Below are 21,980 nucleotides of genomic sequence, written 5' to 3'. Positions count from 1 at the left end.
TACAGGAATTTGTCCCCTTGCCACAGCAGCTGAAAATATGAGACAGTGAAACAGAATTTCAAGAAGGTAAAATATGTAATTTAACTTTGTAACAGTTTATCATCCAGCTACGTGACAGGTTATCAATATTCACCATGACTTCAAAGCAAAAAAAATTATTATTAGAGATCAACAATTGAGTCACTCAGCATGGATAGCTCCAGTGGTCATGCCAACTACCCATGTGATACATTTTGTCAGGCAGTAAAATTTATGCTCAAGTCATAGACAAGATTACCAGCCCACAATAATAAAGACAACTTCAATGATGCCAGAGTTGTTTTACAGATTTCAAAAGAAAAAGGCTGCCACGTGTGCTCTGCCTGCTCAGAATAGCTCAGAACTCTATGAGCTATTTCAACAGAAGGAGAAAGTGTTTTGCTGCAGTTGTTAATATTCTTTGTACAAATTCTGTTCAAGATTGCCTTAAGGAAAAAGCAACAAAACCCCAGGATTGGAGTCCAGATAGATTACCATTGGACACACACAGGATTTGAAATACAAAAAGGTGTCTTGCTTGCAAAACACCACCCACAAGCAAAACAGAAGGGCCAGGAGGTGGTTGGAGTACCCAAGAAATAAAATTTATCATCACCTCTCTAGTGATCCCAGCAGTATCATCCAAGCAGAAAATAATCAAGTATCTTTCATTCTGTTTTATTGCACCTAGAAGAATCATATGCCTTCACTCAGTAGTAATCCTAACTTTTCAGGTCACGCAGTAACATCCAAACTATGTTTGCCTGGGACAAAAAGAAATGCAGTGTAACCTACTTTGACATAGTTTGAAAACAAAATCCTGACTAGAGAAACCACATGAATACATAACAAGGAAATGAAGCAGGTAGGTATACTAATGTTTCAGCACGATAGTAAAGCTGCTGCTCTCACATGAAACTGAAAATAAAAAGCATCCTTTTCCCTCCCATCAAAAAAAGTACATTCATGTTGTGGCAATATACTAAAAAAAAAAAAGAGGAAAAAAGGAAACAAAAAGTGAAGCCTCAGGAACACCTGCAGGCTGCAAAGGCCTGGAGGTCGTGAGGTAAAAATTTTGGCGCCACTTTCACCTACAAAATGGGCATGTTCCACATATCTTCTTTTTTATTTTATTTTGAATAAAATAAAATGAATTACCTGAAGGTCTTCTCCAAAAGGCACCTAGTTAGCCTCACACACATCGACAGCCTCCTCCTGCCAGCACTCCCAACAGGCTGCAGCCCGCTGCCCTCTTCAGCAGTGCTCCTGAACAGTCATGGCGGCCCTCTGAGGCTGTCACGGCGCTGGCAAGGAGGGCTCTCCTCAAGATAACTATCCTCATCCCTGCACCTGCTTGCAGCATCCATTCCCAAGGATCTGGGCTGCCAGACTGCATGCAGACAGGGTGAGGCAAGCCACAGGCAGATAGCTGGGGCAGGTGGTAGGCAGTCTCCACAGCAACAGCCATATTGAGTAACAGCAGAGGAAGGTGATGCACAACCCCTGTTCCCAGATCAGCACTCTCTAGCCGAGACAAGAATGCACAAAACATGTGCTGAATTCTGGCAGGGTCACTTCCTCAGACCATTCCCTCCCTCAGGTCATCCTGCCCTTTGCTGCTTCCCTCAGCACCCACCTCAGGAAGATCTTCACCACCACAAGGCAGGACCATGCCTTTTCTTACCCACAGTCCTAGCTCAGGGCCAGCAACCAAGAGGTGAGGAGCCATGTGCCCCTGAAAGCAGTTTTGTGACCCTAAGCCTCTGACTGGGCAGGTAGACTGAGGCAAAGGCTGGTACTGCTGAACCTAACCAGGCTACAGAGAAGCCACTCAACAATCCTCTGATCTTTGTCAATGACTGTATTAGGCCATCCGCTTCAGGCATTTTCTGTGCTTTCATGCAACGCTCTTCTCCACAGCAACTGTGTGCTCACAACTGGACTTCTCTATGGCAAGAACAACACCGAACCACTTCAGCGAGGGGCCTCACTCAGCAGGAGCCAGAGGAGGAACATGCAGTAGCCACATTAGAAAGAAAGGTAAGTGAATGAGAAGAGTGTGAAAAGCAAGGTTCTAACAGATAGAGGGGGAAAAAGCAGACCGATGACATTTTTTAGAAGCAGTCTGCTAGCAAACATTAGTAAATAGAGTAGTACCAATAGATGGAGAAAACGAACTATTTCCTTTAGAGGCTTGAGGTAAGAAAAGCTGAAGACAGACAAACAAAACTGCATGTAAATGGTTAGCCAGCCTGCATTAGAAGTAATGGCTCCTTGAGGTGACCTGCAGCCAAGTGGATCCATGAACCACACAAACATTTATTAATCAAGGATTTCTTACAATATTCCTTTTCAGCCACTTAGTTATCAAATTCTGAAAAAAACAAAATCAGTTCTAGAAAAGTTATCATCTCTAGGATCTGTTTAACCAACATTTAAAAAAAATTGGTACAGGGTCAAAGAGTACCCCTCACTGACATGCAGTCCCACGAACAGCACACAAAAAAAAGCAGCACAAAAGCAGAGCTGACTCAGATCCCCAACTGCCAAGAGGTAGGACAGAGTTAACAACAAGGCCAAAAAGGCTGATTTGGATGAATAGGTAAATCTAAGAAGAACGTAGCTTCTTCAACAGTTTGTCAGTGCCCTTTAAAGTATACTGAACTCATCACTCTGCCTTTCAAGCTATGTAGCTGCTGACTCAACTTTTACTGCAAATCTTAAAAAGCAATGAACCTTCAGGGTAAGTTTGCCAATCCAGAAAGTTGTGGAGTCATTGCACAATTAGCTTGTGAGATTAAGCTGTCACAGATTATGAAGAGAATTAACCACTAGAGTATTTAAATACATATTTTGTTTAATCTTTTTTTTTTAAAGTGTGCAGGAGGGGCATTTTCTCTTTTCCTGCTCCAATTTTGTGCTTACCTGAAATAAGCCAGAAATGTGTTATCTGGTACAAAAATAAACCTCAAGCCTGAAACAAAACATGAACTTTCCCATGGGAGTTCTTTAAGCTTCATTAAGCATATTCTTGAAGAGAAGGTGGATTAATAGGAAAACGCACAACTCATTTCAGTAACATCAGCAGACAAAAGCAAGGCAGAAAGTAGGTTGTTTTGTTTTTAAACAGCAATAAATATTCCCAAAAGAGTGTCACTTTTTTTCACATTAAAAACTCTGTGCAGCATCGTGATTTGACTTCACTCAGTTCTATAGAATAGCACAGTGAGGTTACACAGTCCTTGCAATACCAATGAAGAAATGCCCTTTATACAGACTATTTTTCCTTATATTTCACAGTTCAGCATCCATATACAATGTCTACATCCAAACAGCCAACATACAAGCAAGGTCCCAGCATCACATACAAAAAGTAACTAGCCCAGATCAGATCTTGAAAAGGAAAACTCTTGATAGGAAACCACTGCTATAAAATTCATTCACAATCACACCGGCTCTAGTTAATTCACCCCACATTTCACTTCCATAAATCACATATCAACAGGTAATAACTGAAACATCTGTTCCTCACTTCCACAAGAAGTGGGATTAACAAGAAGTCAAACAGCTAAGATCAAGACCTAAATGAAACCCTGACCTTGGCAATGCCATTAAAAACAGAGCAATATACATACACTACATACCCTAATAATAGAGATATTCACCATTTTCTAATCATATGCAAGCTTTAAAAATATTACTGTATCTACTTAATCCTCTACCCCAGTTTAATACTGATCTGATCTACATACAAGTTTTTCAGTATTGCTGAGCTGTATCCCTTGAAGCAGCCTCACTTCAGTAGAAATGGAAATTGCTTTTTGCACTATGTAATAAGTTTCTTAAAGCATTTTATCAAAGAAAGTAACATACAGTTCCATACACAAAGAATCAGAAATCTAATGAATAATTTTAGAAAAGTTTTTAATCCTAAATAAATTAATGAGATATTCCAGAGGGAAAGCTCACTGCAAGCAAGTAGATGATGAGAGAACTAGAGAGAACAGGCAAAAGGAACACATGACCATTGGTTTTATTGATCTTGATTTCCTTATGCAGTCCATAAAATACTCCTTTAAAAGTGTTCACCAGAGAACATAAGATCAATCCTATACAACACAAAGCAGAACTGCATTTAATATGTATTTTAAGTAGTAATTGACTTTGAAATCTTTGGGGCAAATAAACTAAACTTAATTAAAGAAGATAATATCTTTAACCAAGTGGCAACAGAAATGATGGAGTGACATGGGCAATTAAGCATACACATCACAAATAACAACCACCAGCCTTAAGGTAGACAAACAAATCGATTTGCTGCTTCTGTGAAACTTAACAAGTGTTTTTGTAACAAACTTGCTTCCAAAAACATTATCAAAGTACCACGCTGATCAAATTTATTTCTTCCATTTAAAACAAACAAACAACAAAAGCAAAAATCAACAATAAGATAAAACAAAAACACCAGATGTTTATCTTTCAAACCTGGTATCATATTATCCTTATCAGACCTCTAAAAGCTCAGCAGCTAGTAGATACTGTGGTAGGAAGTTTCCTTTCACTCTCATCATAAAAGATGCTTCTAAAGATACTGTCAAACATAATGTGATGATTAGAAATGATTGACTGGCTTTCTGCCATCATACAATGTACTTGCTCAAAATTTATTTCTCATGCGACCTTATATGTGTAATAAGGACAGACGAATCCAGTACAGAATTGACAAAACATCATTTTTCCTCTTTGCTGAGCTAGCTTTTTTTTTTTTTTTTTTTTGCAAGAGCTATCTCACTAACATACAGCTGAAGCATGCTGGCAGAAATCAGTTTGCCTCTTCATGTGCTGTGTAGGTGCTTGCTATATTTAAAACAGATTACAGTCTATAGTAAAAGCAATTGATTTGGATCCTGTACAAGAGCACTGAGGTACACAGCATACTTTACAAAAGATCAACGTAGACCTTATTAACAAGATTCCCCTCAACTCTAGGGTTAAGCTCTAGCTCACCCTCTCCATAGACAGACTAAAAAAACTCAGTGCACAAAAGCACCTTCAACACTTCTCTTGTGCCAAGGCCAGCAAAAGCTAAAAGATGAGACAGCCCAGAAAAAAAACAGTCTCTGTGGTAACCTCATTAGCTATTTCCGCTAAGTTTTAGACAACATCTCTAAGCTACTGTCAGAACTGCTCAGAGAGGTAGAACAAAGGAAAAAAGGCAGTGACAAATGGACTTGCCCAACCCATGGGCAAACCTCTGGTGAGTAGAAAAAAGGCTCACAAACACACCACCTGGGGAGCCCCAGACCAACATGCTGTGCTCTATGTCAGCTGATAATTATCAAGAGAATTCACCCCAGAATATTTAATCTCCACATACATAGCATTTCACACAACTGCAAGAGGCCAAATCTTTCTCAGCCTAAGTCTTACCTGAAATTACACTGTACCTCCTTCATTAGTGTTATCCAACTGAACAGGAGCAGAGCCAGTACAGAATCTGAACCTCCTCTCCCAGACAATCTCTGGCAGAAATCAGTTACACAGCTGCCACAATCACAAAGGTGTTAACCCCTCCTCCAGCAGGCTGATTCTGCAAGCACAAATTACAACCTCTTCTCCTGACACAAACTTCAAGGGATAAACCAGCCCCCGAATGATAACTGTGTTTGAAATAGTCATTGCTTCTCAGGTACCCATAATATTTCATCACTTAAGATTAACTGAAAAGACATCTCAGGCTGCCTGTTTAGGTAGTCTGAAGAGCTGCTAAGCCTGTTTTAGATAAAAAGTAATTTTCTCAGCAAGATGTACTTTGTACTGTAGGTGAATACACTAAATGGGATGAGAGACTATAAGACAGATAAATATCATTTACAGATGTTGCATACTCTTTAAAAGAGTTTGATTCCTGAAAGCACTCAGAGACACCAAACTCCTGTGCTTTAACTGCGACTCGAGTTGAGAGCAAACACTGACTTTTTAGTCCATTCCTTCCCATGACATGCAGAAATTTAGCTAACAAAGTTAAAAATATATAGGGAAGCTGTAAGCTCCTTCTAGCGGAAGATATTAAAACAAAAGTGGAAAACTGAGAATGTATTCTTGCTTGGAGAACTTATTGTTTTGGCTAGTCCCATTTTAAAAATCAATACATAGCAACCTTCTATGGTCAGGGAATTGATCTGGAAAATAAAGAGAATCCTGTTTACTGCGACTATTTCTTCTGTTTGTACTAGAACTTCCCTTTAATGCTAATGAAGCAGTGACATGCATATTGGTTTGTGATGCTAAAATGAATGTTTGTTCAGTAAGTAACAGTAAAAGACAGATGTTCAGGTCATGTGTTGATTATGTATTCGTGTGTTATCATCCAAAGTAGTATGAATTGCTTCAGGCTAGACTGTCCTTGGTTACACCTGTGCATATCCTGTTGATAGCTAATAGATTTGGACAACTTTGTCCAAATACATTTTTCAAGAAGTAGTAAAGTGGGCAAAGCAATTTAGATGAGAGGAGGGTGTAATTTAACTTTTTTTGTGCTCTTATTAGCAGTGGTGGAGTTGTAAATGAAAATATCCTGTCTGACTTTCTGATCTCAGGTGATGCTTACAGGGCTAGCAGGGATCGGAAAGGCTATTTATATATAAGCAGGCTATACCTGATAAAACTCCATGGCAAAATAAAAAGCTTCAATGATTCTCTGATATCTTCTTCTACAGAAACAGCATACCCAGGTTTAGGTTTGAGACTTAAAAAAAAAAAAAGAATAAAAGAGTTCTTCTAGAGTACAAAACATGCTTAGGCAGTCATCCCTACTTCATAACAACATACTCTACTCATACTTTTTGAGAAGCTATTTCTATTCATGTCATAAATATTAAGAACTTGAAAACAGTTCACACAACAAAAGCTGAAATGACAGATAACTCACTTTTAAAATTTTCATGTAATTAACGCTATAAAGTAGCAAGGTGAATAGGGTTTCTGTTCTTCATGGTAAACGTAAACAAATGTAGGGATAACCAGAAAAACCATTGGCTCATTCTAATTTGGTGCTGGAGATCTGAGGATAAGAACATCATAGTACCTAATCTACCGCCACTTGAAGTGAAACTTTCTTCAAAAGTTTCTTTGAGATGAAATTCAGTAAGTCAGAGTAGTAGTAATTTGGTCTTTACACTGCAGTGTAGTAACTGCACTGGTATCCTTTCACGTTCAGGAAAATAAAACAAAGACCTTTTTCCAGTTCTTTGGGGTCCTTTTCTGCCTTCATATTTGCCATATCAGTGAGCCATTTGAACTGTTTCACCACTTGTATACATCCTTAGCAAGTTGATAGAGGTGATCACCTTCATAAGAAGCGACAAAGAACAACTGAAGCAGTCCCTGATACCTTTAATGATTATATATGCCACAGACTCATCCTACTTACTGTTCTGAGAGCACAGGTGCTACAAAGGAAATTTTTAGTCCTGTTCTGGCTTGTGTAGTAGCATTTAGTCCACTCTGCTCAGAAATGTGTCTAGAAACAGTGCACATGTGAACTGCCTCAAGATGAAGGGGTCTTCGCTAAGGTACTCTACAGAAAGCCAGGTTCTCTATTCTTTCTCATACACAGGGAGCTGACAGTACCTCTTACATATTCAAAGTGTTACAAAATGGAGGAGCAGCAAAATGAAGGATGGTCTACTCAGAAATTAATAGCAGTGGTACAGAAACAGGGAAAGGATCTGCCTACCTTAGGAAGGCACATACAGTCCTTAGGTAGGCAGAGATCACTCGACAAGATGCTTTTGTCTCCACTGCCAACCTTTAAATGAGGTCTGGGAAGAGGTAGATCCTGGATCCACTCCTTCTCATCGCTTAGGTGCATTCCATGCACCTGAGCTCTCCTGGGCTGGCCCTGCCTTCTCGCCAGGTGCTCAATCACTGCTTCAAGCCATGAGTCAGCATTTCCCATGCACAAAGCCTTCCAGGATAAGACCTATTTTTAGTTTTTTATTTTATCAGCATTAACCATTCATAGGAATTTCCTATGCTGCTGGCTGTTTACCTCAAGCTGAAAGATTTAGAAAAGCATGAGCTTCAGCAGATGAGCCAATTTCAAGAAAGATCTAAGTGAACCCTACTATATCATTTAAAAAAAACAGGAAAAAAGAAAAAAAAAGAAAGAAATAGTCCATTTAAAATCTCTATCAGGAGAAACTGCAATTTAGCAGCAAGAAGTACCACTGCAATATCATGCCATGCAAATCCTCCCAGTTTTGGTTATATGATAAGCCTCCAAAATTTCAGTTCCCACGTAAACAATTATGGCTCTTCGTACAACCTGACAGTAAAATGCTTTGAATATGCAATTTCTACCCTGGACTAAAGATTTTTTTTTTCTGTAATTGCCCACTTGCCTTTAGTAATTTAACATTATGCATGAGCAACAAGAGAAAAAGAATTCTTCCTCCTCTGTTTTCTGTAGTTTTGTCATTCAAGATAAGAAAGAGCCCAAAAGAGAAGTGGTAGGAGGAACTGGGAAAGAGAAAGCTAAAAGGACCTAGCAGTAGCAACACAGTAACATGCTAGAGAAGAGAAGGTAATGCCAAGGTCCCTACGGAAACCCAGGCGATTCTCATCAGAACAGATGACATCCAAGACAAAAGCTTCTTCTAGTACACACATGCAAATGATTCAACTCCCATTATTTATGTGAGGATTTGTGGTACTCCGCATTGTTTCTCCTTCAGCAGAGTTGGCAGGATTTAGACTCAATTCAGTTTTCCTAAAGCATTTCATTGGGCTGTCTCATTTGCAGAAGACTTGTAGTTAAGAAAGGAATGAGTAGATCAGGTGTGCATTACACAGCTTCTCTTTTAGCCCCAGTCAGAAAAGAAAGTGCATTTAAGGGTTTTTATAAGTATTCTAAAAGCAGGAAGCCTATTGCCAGATATTTAGTCCCATTATGGAGCATTAAATTGTATAATATTTTGTTCTCCTTTCAGAAAACAGGCTTCACTCTCTTCTGTAGTACATATAATTAATTACCTTACACTGTTACAATTGGAAATATTAACACGGCAGAAGGGCAACACAGAAGTAGAACAGCAAAGGGACTAGCGCAAAAAGAAACATATCACAAAGGAAAAAGAACAGTACTCACCTGTCTCTGAAATTCTAGGTTCGCAAGAAAGAACCCACAAAGAAGGAATTTCCAACCAGAGATTCTTTTTCAGGGCAGTCAGCCCTTAAATGGGGTCTAAGAGAGGTGCAGCCAGGCTCCACCCCATCTGGTCGCACAGCTGAATTGCCTTCACCTGTGCTCCCAGGGCTGACCGGGTCCTTTCCCCAGGTGCTCAATCAGTGGATCAGGCTGGGACTCAACAGTTACAGTACAGATATATAATTTGCAATTTTCAGAAATCTGAGGTGGTTGACCCAGGTACATAATACATAGGGAGAACTGTTTTTTCTTTTCTCTTCTTTCTTCCAGAATACATAGCAATGAAGTTCTTTCTATCAGTATACTGTAAACCTTAGTCTCTTAGTCAGAGGTAAGACCACAAAGTGTAGGAGATCATTTATCATAGCTCATGAATTATATGTGTAAAGTAAGTATTTTTTGTAGCATGATGGAGGAAGGAAGGGTAAATTTGCCAATTGCAGTTATCAAGGCAATGCAGACTTTGCTAGAAGCATAAAATAATTAGGATGATGTCTCTGATCAAAGCAAGTTGTGCTCTTGCTTTTGAACTGATCCTGAGGAAAGGCTCAGTCAGCATTTTGACACAGTAAAACTGAAGTCCTCAACCTCTGAGGTTATTAAAGATGTTAGAGCATTTTTTTTTTTCACAATGAAATCAAAGTTAGTTAATTCTCTAAGTACACTATATTTGAGGTAAGCATTTTCTCTAAAATATTAACTAGATATTTCACTTGCTGTTCTAAAGCATTTTGCTAAGTTCTAAAGCTGAGCAATAACTGCATCGCATTGTAGCTTTCAGTAGTTCCTGTCAACATAATTCAGTGTATGTAGAGGACAGCAGACTGGGAGGTATAAATTTACTCCCTTCAGCTACCTGCAGAATTAGATAATACACATGATTTTTCACACAGAGACATCCAGATCTACCCAGCCCTTAAGGAAAGGATGTCTGGGAAATTAGGTAGGTCATTTCTGCTACAGGTTCTAAAGATAACTGCAGTGCAGCCACAAGCATCAATACTGTCAGCCACTGCTAAACATAATGATTATGCTTGTTCTTGTGTCCTAGTTAGGAAAGAGGCACGTTAGAGAAGCTACATCCTCTGTTCCTGAGCTGTCCTCTGAGAGACAGAGGAGGTTACTATGCTTTAATTACATGTACATCTTGCAAACTCTGCAAGGTAATTTGCTGTAGGGATGGCACTTCCCACTTCTCTCATGGATAATTGATAAAGAAATGACAGAATGCACTTTTATTTCTGTTGCTTGGTGATTGATGAAAATCAGATAGCTTTCAAACTAAATTAAACATTTAAACTGCAGATTTGGTGTTGAGATTCTGTGGCAGTAAGACTTCAAAGATTTGCTCTAAAGCTGTGGGCAACTTTCACCAGTTTGCCGCCCTTCAAGTGGAAAGGCCCACACAAGGTATTGGTATGTTGGATTCTGGCAGCTTCCAAAGCTGTTCTCTGGAATGCTGCACTGTTTCCATTGGTGTTATTAAAAACTTAACTAGTTATTTTTCCTCACACATCAATTATAATTTTTAGCCACTTCTTAATCCAAGCCATTTACTGTTCATCACAGAGCATCCAGCAGCCAGCAGTCAACATCCATCCAGTTTCTATGAAATAAATGCCCAAGATTTCAGCAGGATCCTTTAGTATTCTTTAAGATTCTGTGTGTGAGATGCAGAACATTTATAATAGGCTTTAAATCTATTTTTAATGAACTTGACCAGGCAGCTGATTTATGCTGACTAAGGTAAAACATACTACAGACTTCTGACAGCATGGGACTGGAGCCAGTTGCTTGTTTACAGCTAATAGTCACTACAAATTTAGTTCCAAGTTTACTCAGTGTGGTCCTCTCCCATTTTCCCAACCTGGAAGGAAAGAAAAAAAAGATAACAGAGAAGTTAGCACAGAAGTAATTCTTTTCCTTTCCTCTGAGGTCTAATGATTAGTCTACCATAGCAAAGGTAATTTGCATTCACTTTTCCAGTAAGCATGCTGTGTTTATGCAGTTATTGCTGATAAATGCTAACAGGTAACAACAAGCCTCTCTACAGAATTCAAACCTTTTAACTAGATTTTGGAGTTTACAAGCTGCCAATTGTAGGTAGCTGGAGTTATGGCATTCTTCCTAGCACTTGCTTATTTTTAAGCTTACAAAGATCTTAAAAGTTTTTAAAAATCCTATTAAGATTATAAAATTCATTTGAGGCAAGAGACAGCAGCAAAAAAAAATTAAGCCTCTATTGGCTTAATTTATCAGGTTTTTGCAGCAAATGACTGTGCTTTCAGATATATTAAGTATATAATATTTCATACTTTTTCTGTGTGTCTGACATTGTATATGTGCACCCATCTTTGTAAGCTACATTGCATTCCTTATGCCAGGTTTGTTAGGTACATGTAGGCCTGCCCAGTTTTGGAAAATATAAGATTCCACTGTAATACAGTTTATCTTGAGAATTGAGTCATTTCAGAAAGCTTAAACACAATCTTTGCTTACTAATAATAGGGCACTCTTGACGTAGAAGGTCTTTGAACACTACAGAGTCTTTAATGTTTCCTGACTCATTAATGTGACTGCAGTAAATTGCGCACACTGACAGGAAGCAAAGGTCTTTTAGTTGCATAGGTTCACAATGGGAGATTAAGACAATTAAACCACATCTTATAAATTATGGGTATTAAGACAGTATACAAAATCCTACACTGTGTCTGAAAAAGACTACCAAAAGAGAATTGCATTCAGCTTGGCCATTTGACAGTCTTGTTCCTCATTCCACAGTTTTAAAGATTAAATTACTTTTACACTGACTCACTATTTAACTAAACTTTGTACCCAGGAGCCATTTGGGATATCTGATAACACTAACATCTTCCATAAATGGTAGCATTTTATTACACACTCCAGCTTCCTAGGTTCCAAATTTTCAGCTCTGAAACAACGAAGCACTCAAAGACACCTTCAAATGCCACCTCAGATGTACAGGAAAAAATGGTATATTTTGCTAACTTCCTAAAAATGATAGAGACTTTTCTCAAGGTGTTTTCCAAGACATGTTAAAATTTGGACTTACAAAACTTCTCAGTCACACTGATTTGGTAGGTATATTTCCCTTACCAGCTGTATTTTGATTCTAAATTACGAGGAAGAAAAACAGTTTATTCTGCTTCATGTATCAGCTCTTAAGTTTCCTATTATGTTACTAACATCTTTATTGGGGCTTTTTTGTTTGTTTGTTTGTTTTTGCCATTTATCTCAAAACCTTTTAAAATATTTTGTTTACCTTTTTCTTACAACATAACTCATTCAGCATAACAATTGTATTTGTTAAAATAGAACAAACATTTTCTGCTTTGGAGGATTTAGAAATCACATTGCTTTATTGCTGTGTACCCCAGAATCATTGCTGACCACTCACATTTGAGACAGTGGTCCTAGTTTGACTAAACTCTGCAAACTTCAGTTACTGATAATATAAAAGGTATCATAGAAGTTATTTTTCCAGGTAGCATTTGCAAAGACACCTCGGTGGCTTAATGACTAAATAATGCTCATTTAATTTTCAAAATCAAGTGGGCTTTTTTCTAGGAGCCACATTTTGAGTGTAGAGACAGATTTTAAAACGTAGCTCTGCAGTTCTTTTTATCATAGAGGAAAATACCTGCATGATTTTGAAAAGCCTACTGGTTTTCTTGCCTGGTCTTTCAACACCTAAATGCCGTTTACAATTTGGCTCTACGTCATGACTGATATTAAGACGTGGTTTTTAGGTTTCTTTGTTCTTTGCTCTAATTTCCAATATTTTACACACCATATCCTATGGTAGAGAAAAACAATATAACAGCCTTTTTGTGGAACACTCTGGATTATATGTAGAGCAACAAAAGCCAGCTGAAGTCAGTATAAGCCATTTTACCATCTTAACAGGTTTTGGATCTGACCACAACTAACAAAAGACTCTGTTGATTACTTTTAGTAATGCCACTTTTCATCTATTTAATTATTCCTCACAAAAGCCTTTAAAAGGATTTATTTTCTACACAATGCATAGATAAATTATAATGATAAAGCATAACGTGACACCATTATTCTCTACGAAAACAGTCATAGCTTTTGTTTTATTTTCTTGATGTTTAATGCAAGTAATTTTCCATACACACAGAGAGCTGTGTGTATGATCATTTCCAGCAAAGATCAAAGGAGAATTTAATTTCACGGCTTATCAATAAGAAAATCTTTCATTTTCCCAACTAATGTTTATATTCATAGGTTGGAAACTTGAGATAAATTTCCACAAAAGAATAAAAAAGTATTCACTCTCCTATGAAGGCTGCAGTCTGCCTGCAGATAGAAGAAAGCAACTCCAGCCAGACTGCTTGCTCCCTGGCTAGATGCTGGACAAAAAACAAAGAAAATTTTAGTGCTCTTTCTTCTGCACCAATGCACCATTCAGCACAGTGAATTACTGCACCAAATAAAAGGTGAACAAGGCTGAAGTTTGACTTCCTGTCTTGAGACAACCAGAAAGATGCTACTCAAGTCCCTGTGCTCTATTGCAAATTAAATCACTGCTATCCTTCAGTTGCTCTTCCAAAAAATGAAGAGAAGAATATTTACTTGACACAATATGTGGAGATCTGCATAGAAAGCATTGATGTTATAAGCTGCTTAGCAGCTCTACCAGACACAATTTGCCATGAAGTCCAGGGAAGGTAGGGATCCTAACCTTAGAGCATGCAGCCTCAAAGAATTTAGCCATCTTATTTTAAAGCTTGCTATAAATAACAGCCTACTAAAGATAATTATTTATGTGTGACTAGTGTATAGGTACAGAGTGAGATACTACAGAGGATGATATTAAGATGTCTTGAAGAAGAATTCATTAACAAAATCAGAGCATAATTAGTTACTAGCCAATGTCTCCAAGCATGACTAAGTATGACTGACAGTAATGCTCTGATTAAATGTATGTCACCCTAAAAGTGAGGGAGCTGTGAGAAACAAGGAATGCACAGGATCCCAGAGAGAATGACGCACATTCATCTTGTCTATGCTTGCAGAATCATCAGCCTTGAGTAAGGAAAGACATATGATTACATTTTCCTAATAAAAGTCTGCAGTGTATGAGAAGGAGATTCATTATGTTGATAAGGATTTTAGAGTATTCATTTCAGCTAACTGTGGAAAGTCAGTGTGGAAAGTCAGTCACAGAACTATTTTGTAGACATTTTTAGCATAAAGTATCAGGATGGGATGATCCTTGATCAGCAACACCATAAAGCAAGTAAGCACACATTCAGCTGAAGGCATGTGATTAATCCCAAACTTCAGCAGACCACTTAGGCTTGTGTTTAAGATTCCAGCGTACCTCACGGTTCATTACTCAGACAAGGGGAGATAGCCTCAAGTGCTTGGCTCAGGAAAAGAAATCTCCAAGCATGTCATTTTGATTTGAAATCTACATCCATCCTAAAGAAAAAGTCTGATTTGAAAGTACATTTCTTTCACCTACAGTAGGCAAAAGAGACATGTTCAGGTCTTCTAGCCTGCAGGGCTGTGCCATTCCTCCACAAGTATGAAAGATCAACAAAAGTTTTTTGATGAGGTGAGCATGAATGAATTCCCCATTCTCCAAATCAGCAAGACTTGGCTGCAGAAGAATCGTCTGCCTAAAATATGGAGAAAGAATGAAAGGAATGTGGGTGTTCTTCCCTCTGGGGTTTAGTCTTGTTTATTTTAGAAGGCTAACATCTCAAAAAACTGACTTACACTCCACAGCCATGTGTGAGTGATTTATATAATTTAGTTGTAATTTGAAAACCAGTTCTCTGCAACTGACTTCTTTAAAGCACAGAAGTATGTGTTTGAGTGCCACTGTGAATAGATCTTTTCCTAAGACTAAGCTGGGCATATGAGTAGGCAGTGGCACGATTCATTCAGCAGCCCAACATTTTATCCTCTTTTACATCAGCAGTTGTTTTGTGTTTTTTTCAAAAGAATTTTATTGAGGCTTTAAGTATTTTATTTAGAGCCAGACTGCTGAAACAACAGGGTCTGCCACAACCAAAAGACAGATATGTGTCACCAAAGAGAGATGCACAGGACAACCCAGGACTAAGACACTTGTAGGCAGAAAAAACATGCTGATTTTTCTTTCATTAAAGAGTCCAAGTGTGAAAGAAAAGGCATAGGAACTGAGAGAAGGAACAGCTACAGAATACTGGTGCTGTGGCCCAGAGGGAAAACTGATAGATGAAATAATGAGCTGGCAAGAGCTAGAAAGGAGCTTCTGGTACCTACAATTTTTGCTAAGAGTCCAGAACATCAGAAAAAGTTGTGCTGTCAACCACTTCCACACACTAATTTTTAAATTTCTTCTACCCTAATGCATCAACATAATAATACTGCCTATCTTGTCAAGGCTCAAAAGGAAATACAATAAAACAAACAATCAAACAAACAAACAAACAAAAAACAGAAGAGACAACAGTGAAAGAGTAAACATAAACAAGAGAAATGCAACTTGACAGGCAAGTTTCAGGCTTTTTTTTTCCCCCTCCTAAATATAGCTGTGATTTCCTGGGGGTATAGTATTGTTCAGATTTTGACCCACTACTGTTTATCATATAGACATCAATGTCATTCAGCCTTCACTCTGATTTCATTAGTCACTACAACAACTCCATGTTAGAGTCTACTCACCCTTCACTTCAGGTTTCTTGTTATTTCCATCAAAACCAGCAGCCTCTCACTTCTAGTGAATCCTGATGAACATAAGGGAATGTAGCAATTAGTAGAAGCCAAAGGCAGCAGTATCAGAACTTCGTCTGCCGTGTAGACTTCTCTCACATTACTATACCCATATATGAGCTCCAACAACTTACTGTGTTTTATTTTGCAAGATCTTACTGCATGAAGCCTTAGTTCTTTTGCGAAGAAGACTTATTCCTCCAGATAAGGTGGATGTAGCCAGGCCTCTTATCTCTCCTGCATGGGAGACCCATTCAATCATATCTTGGAGGACATTCACACTTCTATTTGAAACAAAAGAAAATTAGAAGCTAGACTGCTTAGCTAAATTATACTAAGAAAGGAAATGTGACAAGGGCAACTAGGACACAACCAATTCTTCAAGGTGTTAAGTTTCACAGAATAGTATATTAGTACTGAAGCAAAATTCAATGCTTCTAGAAATTACTGTGTGTCATAAGCATCAGGATTTCACAGTGGCCTTAAAATGAATCCTTTATTTTTCTTCCAGTTTATCATTTCAAGATGCACAGTAAGCACGTTCACAGCCATTTCCCTGGCAGCTGCAGCTACACAATTTTCAAAGCTAAACTGAGATCGTACTTGGACACTAGTCACACCTCCATATTCATGAATCAGTCACTTTAAAGCATTCTTGGAGGATCTCATGATAATTAGAGATGGTGAAATCAAACCATTGGCCCCTGCCTTACCCACATTGCTGCAGCAGCCAGTCCATGACAGTGATTACACAGAACTTTGTCAGAAGTACCAGCCCAGGCCTCTCCTGAAACAAGCTGTAGTTTGCCACAGGCACAAGTTGCACTCATGCTGTTGTCTGTGACCATGCCATAAGTCAAACCAGTGACATAACATGCCTTTATACTGCCTTCCTTTCTCCTTGTGCTCAAAAAAGGGCAAGTTATTTTTAAACCAAAACATATCAGTGACCTTTGCGCACTGCTTTTCTTGCCTTTTCTGAACTGCTTTTTTCTCCATTACTATATTGGGATTTTTGCTTCAAAACATTTTAAATTTAATTCTGTCATTTCTCATGCTACTTGAGGCAATACTTGCTTATAAGAATGTCATGATTTTAGTTCAAAACTATTTTCATAAAATTACAATATACACGGAAAACTGAAATTGCTATCCATTGTGTACAAAGTGCTTAAAGTGCTCTCCACTAATTATTGCCTGTAAGAAGAATTTTGTGGATCTGAACTATGCATTATACAGTTGCATTTTTCAAGTCACCGAATGCAGAAATCCTGAAATTCAGGCTGGCTTTAGACTTTATTCTGAACTTTATTCTGGCTACGAAGGACAAGATATTGCAAGATATTGTCCATTCAGCATAAACTAGCTGGTACAAAGCTAACTCGTCAACTTAAAATCTTATTAGAAACTGTAGAGTTTTTTATACGGATTCAGTATTTTTTGCTGAAGTGGCCAAAGCTTTTTTCCAGTGCACAGAGTTGGAATTTATTAAGTAATTAACACACAACCCAATCATACAAGCTACAGAGTACCTGGACAAAAGTGCAGTCTCCTGAACAACACTGGACAAGCCATTCATCTCTATTTCCCCTTCCAAAGCTTTGTCATCTCAAACTCTTTATCGCACAGAATGGTGTGTAGTCATTATCTAACACAGTACAATGAGGCCTCAAAATTTGTTGACAAATCAAGGAGTTAGCATAAAACATATATATAAGGTGGCGGAGGAGTAGAGCTGAATTTAACCCAATCTCTGTAAAGTTTTAATAGTACAGGAATAGTAAAAGGTCCAAAAATTCCAAATTTATCAAGCTTTTCAATGTTTGTGCTAAGTATTTTACTGAACTACAGACGAGCAGTGAATCTGAGTAGCAACAGAGGGTTGCCTTATTTGTCATCTGATGCATACACATTCAAATTTTTGTGCACCTTGTTCTCTTGCTCATTTCTTCACAGTCACATGAATCATGAGACATGATATCACTCCACATTCCTTTTACATTTCACAAAAAACTCTAAATCCACCAATATCCACTGGAGTTACTCACATCTAACACTTCATCTTCCCTAAACCTGCTGCTCCCTTTTAGGATTCGACAAGACTTGGCAACATTGCCAAGAGTAATCGACCTAGGTGAGAGTGCAGCTTTGAATGCAGTAAGAGCACCTAAACTTCATCATGTGGTACCCTGGAAGGCTGAACTGAATGAAACGTTTACGATAGTAGCTCAGCACAACAGTTACAACAGTCCCAGATCTGCTATTTTAAATTTCATCCATAACTTTCAGTTTGGCTTTCATGCACACAGAGACCGTTATAGAATTGTCAATTCAGTTCTGCTTTGCATATAGTTTTGTTTAGCACTCCCTTTTTTGTTTAGCTACCACTTGTACTACGTCACAGTTTTGACAGCTTCCTCTCGAGCTAACAGTTCTTGTCTATGCACAGTAGATTGAAAGCATTCTTATTAATATTTTACCATAACGGCTCTCAACGCTTCTGTGGTTTTTGAGAACAGACATCAACCAAAATTGATTAAACTATTAGAAAAATTGCATTTTTTAAAAGAATCTTCAATCATGCAATATTTCTGTAAATGATGTAATGCTCAGAGTAAAGCGACACAGTTCTTAAAACATACTCTTTCCAGATAAAGTTATGTTCTCCTATTGATTAAATATGAAAATCTGTTACTTTGAAAAGCACTAATTTCAGCTATAAAATATATACTTAATATTTTAAACATAGCAGCAACTTCTTTGTTTCTAGAATTGTCAAGTATGTGACAATATTTTAGTATGCTCCAGCCTATTAATTCTGCACTCTAAATATTTAAGCCACTTGCTTATAATAAAAAAAAAACAGGGTATATGATGAGAAACGATTAATCGTTTACATTTTTATAATATTTTCCATCCAGTAAAACTAAGAAGAGTTTTATAGATTGCACAGGAGTCCATTTCCCTATTACGTTCAAACAGTGTTTCTGCAAAGCAGAATTTGAATACAGAACTAATTTAATAATAGATAGCAACCTTCTAGTGGGAAAAAAAAAAAGAATTAATTTATTCAGTTGAAAATTCAATAATTTAACAGCAATATAGTACCCTTGATTCACTTTGGTGCACTGACTGATATTGGAGTGGAGTGCGCCCCACAGCTAACCTCTGGGAAATCTCTACCTTTAGGCATACTGTATCAGTTCAGTGTCTACTGACATTGGCAAGATGGATTTGTGCCCTTACTTAGAGCTGTCTATCATGATCATGATGGAAAATAAACTCGAAATCTGAAATGCCATTTATTGTTGCAAAAATCAGGAGCATGACTGAGTCCTGGCTGTTATAGTGCTAGCCTGGGTGATATGACATAAATGATTTTGTGTCAGCGGTACAGCTATACCTCTTAGTGTACATGATGTTCTTTCCTCTACTGCTGATCCCATATGCTTAGTCTCTCATGCGTGTTTTTTGTAAGCAATATGACAATTCTTCATATTACACATTAACTTGCCTGCATTTTCTTCTTCAGACAGTGTTTGGTCAGCTTGCTACAAATCTTAAGAGGGGGCATATATTCATCTTCAAAATGAAACAGGACGAGACAGCAACCCAGACAGAATTTACGCAGAATCTGAAGCAGAGCAAGTGATCATTAACACATTTTGCATAGGTTCCATAGCATGTAGGAGCTACCTGCAGGTTTCCAAGGTGCAATTCTTGGTCCATGCTCTATGAGATCCGCCAACCAGGAGACTGCCTCTGGCTACCAGATGCAGCGTGACAGCTGAAATTTGCTGGCCCAATTCTGAATAAATAACAAAATGATTTTGCACTTTTTCTGTGTTTTTGTCTCACTGACTCAAAAAAGATGGCCTGACCCCCAGGACGTGCTTCGAGGCTTTTGGTTTTGTGTTTTAAAAGTGCTGAAGGGCAATCATGCCACAGATGCAATGGTACAATTATTAATCATTAGTTCTTCATAGTTATTGAATTAGATACTTGGGAGTAGCAGTTTTCTTCCTACACTAATTATGGTGCTTATTGTCCAGATTTGTTATGCTTTAAGTTAGTTGACTGAAGTGCCTAGGGAACTGATATTTCTGATCCTTTTTTTAAAATCAGAAGATAAATGGACAATCATACAAAATAAGTCTGCTCTGATATTAACCCACATTCAAGAAAAATACTTCGCAAATACTTAGCTGTTTCAAAGCTTTAGTTGTTTAGTTTAGCTTTTTCCTGACGCTCAGTAAAAACCTAGCCTCCATGGAAGAAGCTATTCTGGAATAAGCAGAGTGCCAACTTGTTTCAAGATCTACCCTGCCAGCCCAGGGTAGGCAGACAGTTGTGCTGGGTACAGAGGCACACACTGCTACATATTTTAGGAATGAGCAGCATCTCCTCAATCACAGATATAATTAAACAAACTGGCCAGCAGAGACCTAATTTAACTTCTAGCCAACCATCTGTGCACATTTCAGCTGGTTCCAGGATGGCAGGACCTATAACCCCTTTTCACTCCCACCCATCCCTATCTTTTTCTGCAGTGATGGGAAGTGAACTGGAATGCAGGTGCAAAGTGAACCAGTTCATGGAACTTAATCAGAAAAACGGAGTTGGATAAGCATGACTTTTCCTCAGTTTTCAATTTCACTGCATGGAGTGGCTGACCAAACAACTGCAGGCTCGTCAGTTTCTAAGTGAGGATGATAGCCGGAATATAGAGCTGAGTTTGCAGGAGTAAACTCAGTTGAATCTGCTGGTTCAGCCTCCCTTTTGAAACCTTCTTGAGTGTTATGTTGGCTTCTCACTGCTACAAGGGCAAGGGAAGAGCACAAGATACATCCCCCAGTAGCATCTGTACAAATCAAGGGGGATTTTTTCCTTAAACTTATTTCCTGAACATCTATTTTAAAACTTTTCCTAAAACATAAACCTGAATTTAATATAAATACTTGAACACGGATTACGATCTCCTTCTTTAAAGTCTCATCTCCATCTTGCTCATCAACGAGTACTGTAGGTAGAAAAAGAGAACCTAGCTATCTAATTCCAGACTAAATGTATTTTATCCAAATGCTCTCTCTTAATTAGCCAAGCTAATTAAGAGAAAAAAAGAGGAAAATAAAAAAAACCAACAATGAATGCTCCCTCCAGGAAAAAAAAATTATGAAGTTGTATAACTTCAGCCTAACACGATTTACAAAGAGCAAACAAGATAAAGCATACCTCTGCAAAACCCGAAATCCCACCTCCTATAATGCTGGCAAAGCTTGCCCTATTTTTGCTCCATCTGCTTCTGTTATAAACTTTTTATGAAACCATTTAAAAACATTATTTTCCACATTGCTTTTACTTTGTATTGATTCAAACAAAAACGTATTACTCATTTCAAACCATTGGCTATAAAACCTAAGATTCAAAGTAGATCTTCCTGTATGGTAAGGACTGACAGCTTCATAGCAATGGAAAGCCCTATGATCTTGGATTCTTAAGTAATGAAAACAAGAAAAAGGGATTATTTTAGGTAAGTCTATGATTTTACAAACTTGGAGAGGGTTCTGAAGGTTAGGTACTGCATTTCCTTCTGCCTGAAGCCACTGCACTTAATCACTAATGTTTACAGCATTCTGGATATGAAGATTTAAAAACAAAAAAACAGAGATAGTAAAGATTTTTAAGAGTCTCTGACCCTTCAAAAGTAGTTTGTGCATACCCAATGTGCCATCCCCTAAATAATTACTTGTACAGCTTTGTACACCCACACAATTAGGCCATGGCTTCACAATTTCAAACTTGAACTCACTAAACCTTTGAACTCATTACAGTATCACTCTGTTGCATACATGAAGAATTTAATTTAAAAATCAATATATAATCCAATTACTAACCTTGTGAACAGGAGAGAGACCTCTCCTGATATTCTTTTTCCCCTGTTGTGGATGCATAGCTGATATAAAGCTGATATAAAGATTTTTCAATGTCTAGTTGCTTAACT

At 38.0% G+C, this 21,980-nt stretch overlaps 1 long non-coding RNA gene across 1 annotated transcript in view; it reads right to left on the bottom strand.

Moving 5' to 3' along the window:
* LOC101749016 overlaps positions 1–20,472 on the bottom strand; it is a 563,751-nt gene extending 543,279 nt beyond the window's left edge. The window contains exons 1-3 of the long non-coding RNA XR_006930943.1: positions 16,114–20,472; positions 15,932–15,993; positions 9,170–11,096 (exon numbers count right to left, since the gene is read on the bottom strand). This is a non-coding gene — a long non-coding RNA (uncharacterized LOC101749016). The remainder of the gene's footprint in view (positions 1–9,169; positions 11,097–15,931; positions 15,994–16,113) is intronic.
* Positions 20,473–21,980: the final 1,508 nt, after the last annotated feature.

Source organism: Gallus gallus, chromosome 9 (assembly GCF_016699485.2).
Source record: "Gallus gallus isolate bGalGal1 chromosome 9, bGalGal1.mat.broiler.GRCg7b, whole genome shotgun sequence".
Taxonomy (NCBI): Eukaryota; Metazoa; Chordata; class Aves; order Galliformes; family Phasianidae; genus Gallus; species Gallus gallus.
Note: the sequence above shows the minus strand (reverse complement) of the source record. Positions and strands in the feature narration are given on the sequence as shown.